Source organism: Dipodomys spectabilis, unplaced genomic scaffold, assembly GCF_019054845.1.
Source record: "Dipodomys spectabilis isolate Male_0828 unplaced genomic scaffold, ASM1905484v1 ptg000303l, whole genome shotgun sequence".
Classification (NCBI taxonomy): domain Eukaryota; kingdom Metazoa; phylum Chordata; class Mammalia; order Rodentia; family Heteromyidae; genus Dipodomys; species Dipodomys spectabilis.
Window position 1 is genome coordinate 446,237 of NW_024870980.1, and position 8,102 is coordinate 454,338.

Genomic DNA, 8,102 nt, shown 5'->3' on the forward strand with positions numbered 1-8,102 from the left:
ATGGACACAAAGAATGGACTGGCATTTTGATGTTTAAGAAACGTAACTGATATCTTAGCTATGCTAAATCATGCTGCGATAAACATAGTTGTTCTGGTAGCTTTAGTATGGTCTTGTTTGATGCCCCTATGTAGATGAATGGATTAAGAAAATAGAATTCTATGGAATGGAATTTTATGCCTCCCTCAGAAAGAATGCCATTGCCCCATTTGTTAGGAAATGGAAAGAATTGGAAAACAATATATTAAGTGAAGTAAACCAGGCCCAAAGAAACAGATCCCATGGTTTCCCTTATTTGCAATAACTAATATATGTCTGAGACAAACAGAAATGGTCAGATAAGTTGATATTAGTTGAATTGAACCCCAAGATAAGGATTCAAATGTTATTTTTTTCTTTCTTGCAATTGTTTCTAACATATTTATAAGATGATATCTTTGCTGCTTTGTATGTCCCTCCACCACCGTAAAACCCCTACTTTAATTTTATTTGATGTTCGTATGATTTGTGGAGGGGAAGGGAAAAAACAAATTGTTTAAATAGGGATACAGGTTGACCCATTGCAACAATGAGATATACAAGACGTCAGGTAGAAAAACAAACTTTACAAACAGGTTGACCCATTGCAACAATGAGATATACAAGACGTCAGGTAGAAAAACAAACTTTACAACTTTGACGGGGGGGAGGGGTAGTGAGGGGGGATGGGAGTGGGGGGGAGATGAGAAGGTATGGGAAGGGGAAATAAAGGAGGAGGCAACAATGCTTGATAAGAAATGTACTCATTACCTTGCCCATGTAATTTTAACCCCTCTGTATGGTGTTTTCACAGTAAAATAATAAAATTCAACAAAAAAAAAAAGATAAAAGAAAAGAAACTTAACCCGAACCATTACAACTTAATAGAACAATTTGTACAACCTTCCACAACTTCAAAGACTAGTGATACATACTTATCCTTTTGGTAATATGAAAGGCAGTTTCTTCCAAGTTTTTCTTCAGACCTGGTTTGATATAATGGTTCAACAGAAGGAGATCTAGTGTATCTTTGCTATCTATATTCCCAGCAGCAAGATGCAAGGGAGTCAAGAGGCATTTAGTTTGGGCATTGGTATCTGCATCATGATGAAGTAAGAAAGACGCCACACTGGTATTATTCCACGAGTAAGCACTGCGCAGGGGTATCCAGCCATTAAAAATTATTACATGAATATCTGCTGCTTGAGCCACCAACTCATGGACAATGTCTACATGTCCACTGTAGGCTTCCCAATGAAGAGGGGTATATTCATTTTCATCCCTAGTATTCACATGAGTGGCCTTTATGGAAAGTAGTCACCACACTCTAGTAAGCCGATTATTTTCAGCAGCACAAAGAAGAAATTTGCTTGGATCCTACTCCATTTTTTTTTTCTTGCAATTGATACGATTTCTCACTTTTTCGTTTTGTTACTCATCTTCATCAGAATTGCCTAACTAGAGTCTTTCAGTGCCAGTGGGAATAAGGTGTCCATGTATTTCCCCAATAGTTCATATTGGTTGAACTTGTGGGAAAAATACAGTGAATTTTCTGCATCTGTTTTTTTTCATGATGATTTATTTTCTCTTTTTACATTTTTATTATTCTAAGTCATTCTAACTGGAAAGTGGGAATTGATGGAGAGCAAAGGAGAGATGTTCCTCCTTATCCAAAGGTACAGACTGAAAATGAGGATCATGTGCAGCTTCTCCCAGGAATGAGAAAATAGAAGGTGGCTCAGTGGTAGAGTGCTTGCCTTGCATGTATGAGCAACGGCAGGTCATGTCCACTTTGTAGCCTTGTCATTCAGACCCACGGTGCAAAGAAAAAGACATAATACCCCAGCCCTCTGATGCTCGCCACTTTTTGTGGTATCCTACTTTTTTTTCTTCCTGCAAACCCTCAGGGCCTAGGATCCCAGGATGGGCTATGGGTCCAGAGACTGCACCACAGCCTAGGGTGATGGAAGCTGAGTCAGCATAGCCACAACCTGAGTTCAAGCCCCGTGGTTAAAAATAAAGAATAAATAAAACAATTAATTAATTATTTAACTAAATTAAAAAGAAATAAAGATCTCTCGTTTGGAATTTCTGCCAGTTTCCTTCCTTAACCTGGAATTTGTACTCAGGGTCTTGGTAGATCTGTAGCAATGTGAGGGAAGGTGCAGCGTTGCCACTACTTGAGTTCAAACCCCGTGCCAAGCCAAAAATAAAAAAAAGTCACTGAGCTCGGCAGGGGGAGTAGTTGTGGAGATGGGAGGGAAGGAAAGGTAGGGGGAAAACAAACAAAAGAGGAGGCAACAATGCTCAATAGGAAATGAACTCATTACCTTGCTCATGTAACTGTGATCCCTCTGTACAACATTTTTGCTATAAAAATGTACAAAAAAAGAAAAAATGTAGTGCTCAGAGAAGCACTTTGGGGATAATGGAAGGATGTCTGAAAGGCTGTATGAAATTCTACACTGCTTTTTTTTTTTTAAATGCTCTGTATGAAACTGAATGAACATAACTGCTTTCAGTAAAAAAAAAAAAAATTAAGCTACTGTCGTGGAACTGGGGTCAGTATTTCTGTAATTGCTGTGATTTGATCTCACCCTCCAGGTAACTCTTTTGCACCAAGAGTGAAGACGAAGCTTACTGTCTTTGAGGAAAACAAATTCAGGCTAGAGTTCTGAAACCCCAAATGAATGCCCTGCAATTGAAAATAATATTACTATACATATGTAATATATGATATATACTTACATATGTATGTTTATTACATATACATTTTATTATTGATTTTGTATTTTATTTTTTGTTTGATTCATTTATTATTTATTGCATTTAGTATTATTATACACATAATATTTAGTACATGTTTTACATCTATTATAAAATGATTCACAATAATTTAAGACATTGACTCATTTTCATTTATACTGTATTAAGTGTTGAAACATGATACATAATTAAATGGAAGCATTTGTTACAGTCTTCACATGTTTAGAGTCTCGCCCACAGATGAGCTTTGTCTTCTTTATCTTTGGAAACCTTCCTATAGGGATTTCTTTAGATGATTTATAATCAGAGGCCTTTTCTTGAGGATAGGCAAGTTGAGGGATAAAATTTAAGGGTGGGGCTAGAAATGTGACTTAGTGGTAAGGAGCTTGCTCAGCATGCATGAATGCCATGGTTTGAATCCCCAGTGCCACATACTCAGAAAAACCCAGAAGCTGTGGAGTGGCTCAAGTGGTAGAGCTCTAGTCTTGAGATAAAGAAGCTCACAGAGAGTGCCCAGGCCCTAAGATCAAGCACCAGGATTTTCAAAAATAATAGGCCAGATTCTGGTGCTGACATCTGGAAAACTAGCTTCTCAGGAGACTGGGAGCTGAAGACCACAGTTCAAAGAAAGGCTAAGCAAGGAAAGCCTGTTAGACTCTTATCTCCAATGAACAACCAAAAGACACTGTGGCTCAAGTGGTACTGTTTGCCTTGAGCTGAAGGGCTCAGAGACAGTGCCCAGGCTTGAGTTCGAGACACACAACTGGAAAAATGTGAGGGTTAATCAAAGTACTTTTCCTATTTGCTAATTAAGAGAACATTCTCTGGAAAATGAATGCTGATGTATACCAGAATTGGAGTCAGAGCTCAAGGTTCAAGTTTAGTAGATCCATATGCCCAGTCTCTGAGACTCTAGCATTATAACCTTGTGTGCTACAGGGTTCTGAAAGATCCAATGTTGAAAGGGTTAATATGCTCCCCAAGCCCTTTGTGATAAGCAGTTGACTTGTACTGAAAATGTCATTACAGTTCTGAACCTAGCAGAGAATCAGTAGCTCACGCCCATCACCCTATCTTAGGAGGCTGAGGTCTCAGGATCACAGGGTAAAGTCAGCCAGAGTAGGAAAGTCTATGACACTCTGACTTCCACTTCTGAAACCTCAGATGTTCAAGAGCTTCCTGGGTTTCCCTTGGTGATGAGAAGTTACTTGCACTCTAAATGTTCTTAAAGTTCTCAAGCTATAGAAGCAGGAAAGAAACATTATTGACCCATCATGGGTTCAAATGTAGTTCTCAGGGTCAAAGCCCTGTTAGCAGGAAGAACTCCATTGTATCACTGTATTTGAAGGACAGAAAATAGTTGCAAAAGCCAGGCTAGGTGAAAAGACCAAGGCCTGCAGGATTAGGAGGCAGAATGTACACACTCAACAGGAAAGTGAGCTGCAAAACCACTTCATTAATTCCAGGCACAACCAGCAATGGGGGAGGGAGGACTTCAAACATTTGTTAGAGTTATACCAGGGTCAGGCTTTTCTCAGCCTCTTCAAACAATGACTGATTAACCTTCCTCCCTCAGGTGAAGGGAGCCTCAAACTATCTTTAGGTTACCAACAGAGAGCCAGTTTAGTGTGCGAGTGTGTGTGTGTTGGGGGGGGGGGGAAGGAACAGAGTTGAAAACCCTGATCTCTGATTTTAAGGAGTGGGTTTTTCACTCTTCATTTCTCAGATTTGAAGGCCCTTCTTCTACCTTGGTGAGTCCAATCTCCTTCCTTCCTTCTGCACATCATTAATGCCAATCCCCAGTCCAAGGAGAAGCAGGGCCATTTCTCTTCTCTCTCCAAGCACCTGGCTCTTCCCTCTTGGCTCTGGGGCCCTCAGCTGCCTGAGAAGTGGGAGAGAGACAGTCTTCCTTCTCTGTGGTTATGTGAATGCGATGCTGGTATCCTGGCACACTGCAGAAGGCCTCATGACTGCTAATTGTTCCCTTCTTCCCTCTTGACGTCCAAGAGCAGATTCATCGATCATGTTTGTATCTATCTATCTATCTATCTATCTATCTATCTATCTATCTATCTATCTATCTATCTATCTATCTATCTATCTATCTATCTATCTATTATCTACCCACCCACCTACCTACCTACCTATCTATCTCTTTGTCAGTTCTCCGTTGAACTCAAGGCCTGGGCACTATATGTAGCACTCTATTACGTGAGCCACAGCACCAATTCTGGCTTTTTTTGTGTATGTCCTACTGAGGAATCGAACCCAGGGCTTCTTGCATGCTAGGCAAACAGTCTCTCACTACTCCACATTCCCAGCCCTCTCATCTTTTTCTTAATGGTATTTTTTACATAAGTATGCTGCCATTTTTCATCCGCAAGTTAATTTTTCTGAATAGCGGTTACTGCTAAGAAACCTGATCTTGTCTTCCCTTGCCTGATTTGTGATTGTTCCTGTGTTGGCCTCATAATAAAATGTAAATAAACCCTGCTGAAAGCCTAAGTGTGCATCATATAAAGACACAGGCCTGAAACCCTGGAAGAGAAAAGCGATGGGCCTGAAATGAAGATTAAGATGCAGTTCATGCAACAGACATCTCTGAAAAATAAATCAGTAAATAAAAGCAGAAGCATTGCATATGGTCTGTTTGCACTCAGGGAGGTAATACACACATAAGTAGGTAAGGCACTGATACATAACTTGGCCTTCTCCCTTTGAATTTTTTTGTAGTCATCCCAAGGCTTAAACTCAGGGCCCTATACAATCCTGAGTTGTGTTACTCAAGGCTGAGGCTCTACCACCACCACAGCTCCACTTCCAGCCATCTGGTCGATAAAAATTGGACATAAGCACCTCCCAGGCTTTCCAGCCTGCTCTGGCCAATATCTCTTGCTTGGCTTTCTCTCTCAACGCTGGAGCTCTTCCCTCTAGGCCACTGCTCCACTTCTGGTTTTCTGGTGGTTTATTGCAGAAAAGAGACTCACAACTTCCTGCTCAGGCTGGCTTTGGACAGCGATCTGAGGAAGATTCAAGCAACTTTCCTCAGGGATTCGCCGAGGAACCGCTCCACACAAACCTTTAGTCTAAATCTCGAGAGGTACTGGAGAAAAACAGAAACAGGAAGATGTTTCTAGTGTGTCCTAGATACTTAAGGTTGGAAACACTCATAATTAGTAGGTCATTTTATAGGCAAAAGGAGCAGTGCAGACTGCATGAGGATCATTCCAGCTTTTGTTCCACTCATCCTGAGACAGTAAATTTACTGCAGCTCAATGCAAAGTGACTGAACTGATGTGTCCTGTGGACATTTGCTCCCAAATCCTGGAACACTCATTTCTCACTTTTGGTTGCAAGCCTGTGACCAGAGGAGAAGATGAGGAGAGAAAATCGTTTTCAGAGAAAGCAGCTATAAAGAACATTGGGTAGTTTACTTATAAATTCAAACCAATGGAATGACCCTGTTAAGAAGTCAGCTTGTCCAGAGTAAAAAATGAAGAAGGAAAGAAAGGGAAGAGCCAGTGGCTGCTGACTCTAATCTCAGCCCTGAGGAGGCTGAGATGTAGAGAACCTTAGTTTGAATCCAGCCAGTATTGGAAAGTCCATGACACTGTTATTTCTAAGAGCTCAGAGAAAAGCCCAGATGTGGGGCTTTTAATGCAGTACCTGAGCAAAAGCAGCTCATGAACAATGCCTACGCTCATAATCCAACCCCAGGACCTGCCCCCACAAAAAGGTCCTGTACCTCCATGTGTTTGCGTGTGTATGGATGTTCCTTTAGGTGTAGCTCCAGAGTAGTTATAATGAACAGCACCAAACTAGGAAATTTGTTTATAATACAATGATTTCATAGCATAGAAAGTGCTTTTGAAACAGTGCATGTTCAGGTACTCCCCTTACTGTTCCGTGTAGCCTGAGGGTTTCTCTCTACCCCATGCTGTGGGAAGTCTCACTCATTGTCTGAACAGGAAAACAAAAGGCCTTATTCCTCCTGTACAGCAGTGAAACAACTCCATCTGGGCCAATTAGTGAGGATGAGTGTGGGTAGGGTCTGAAGGCCCAGAGAAAAAGGCATCTTTGTACCCCAAGCTATCTCTCTCCCCAGTTCGCTGTTTTGACAGGATGCCTTCATTTGTGTAACCTCCATTGGCAGGCCAAGTTCCCTGCACTTATCCTGCCTTTGTGAGACTATATTCCGGTGTTCAGATACAGTGCTCAATAAAATTCAGGAGTTCTTCTGGCAGAAAACTAAGATATTGAACCTAATGAAATGTTTAATTGCAGGTGATGATGGACCTATGATGCGTTTCCTAGGTTTCTGGAAGCTTGGGAAATCCAAGCACATATCACATAACAGAAAGCTTCCTGTCATCTAGGGCTGGTGAAGCTCATCATGTTTTGAAACATTTGACCTCTCCTTGTTGGGCCCTGGGTGGCTAGGTTTGGGTTGAACAAAGGGCCTGGGTGCTGAACATGAGCTCAATGGAGAAGCCCAGTGCTTTACCATTCTGTGTCTCAGTTTCACTTCTGGTCTGTGTGTGTGTGTGTGTGTGTGTGTGTGTGTGTGTGTGCGCGCGCGCGCATACACCAGTCCTGCAGCTTGAACTCAGCACTGTACTTTGTTTTTCTTGCACAAGGAAAACTCTCTCCCACTTGAACCACGTAGCTAATTCAGGCTTTATTCTAGTGAGGTGGTCCTGAGAAATGAAGCCCAGGGTTTCATATATGCAAAGCACTCTACCCCTAAGGCCCATTCCCAGCCCTCTACTTCAGGTTTGTTAGATTTTTTTCTGCTTTTTTGTTGTTGTTGGTTGTAGGAGATGATGCATGGGCCTGCGTGCTGTCCCTGAGTTCTTCAGCTCAAGTCTAGTGCTCTACCACTTGAGCCACAGAGCCACTTCAGGTTTTCTGGTGACCCATTGGAGCTAAGTGTCTAAAGGACTTTCTTGCCCCAGACTAGCTTTGAACTATGATCCTCAGATTTCATCCCCCTGAGTAGCTAGGATGACAGGCATGAGCCAAAAGTATCAAGCTTCCACTTCAGGTTTCTTAGGGGTCAATTGGACATAATAGTCTCATAGGACCTTTTGTGTCTGGGATAGTTTGGAACCTAGATCCTCAGATCTCAGCTTCCTGAGAAGGCAGCTATCGACCCCTAGGTCATGGCACTCTGCTGCAAGGGGATCCGTGGTTCCACATGGTGGAGTGGTAGCCATGTGCCCAAGAGGTAAGGGTCAGAGCCTAGGCCCTGAGTTCAAGGTCATGACTTAGCCAAAGCAGAACAAAACAATTTTCTTCAGGAGACAACTCACTAGTCT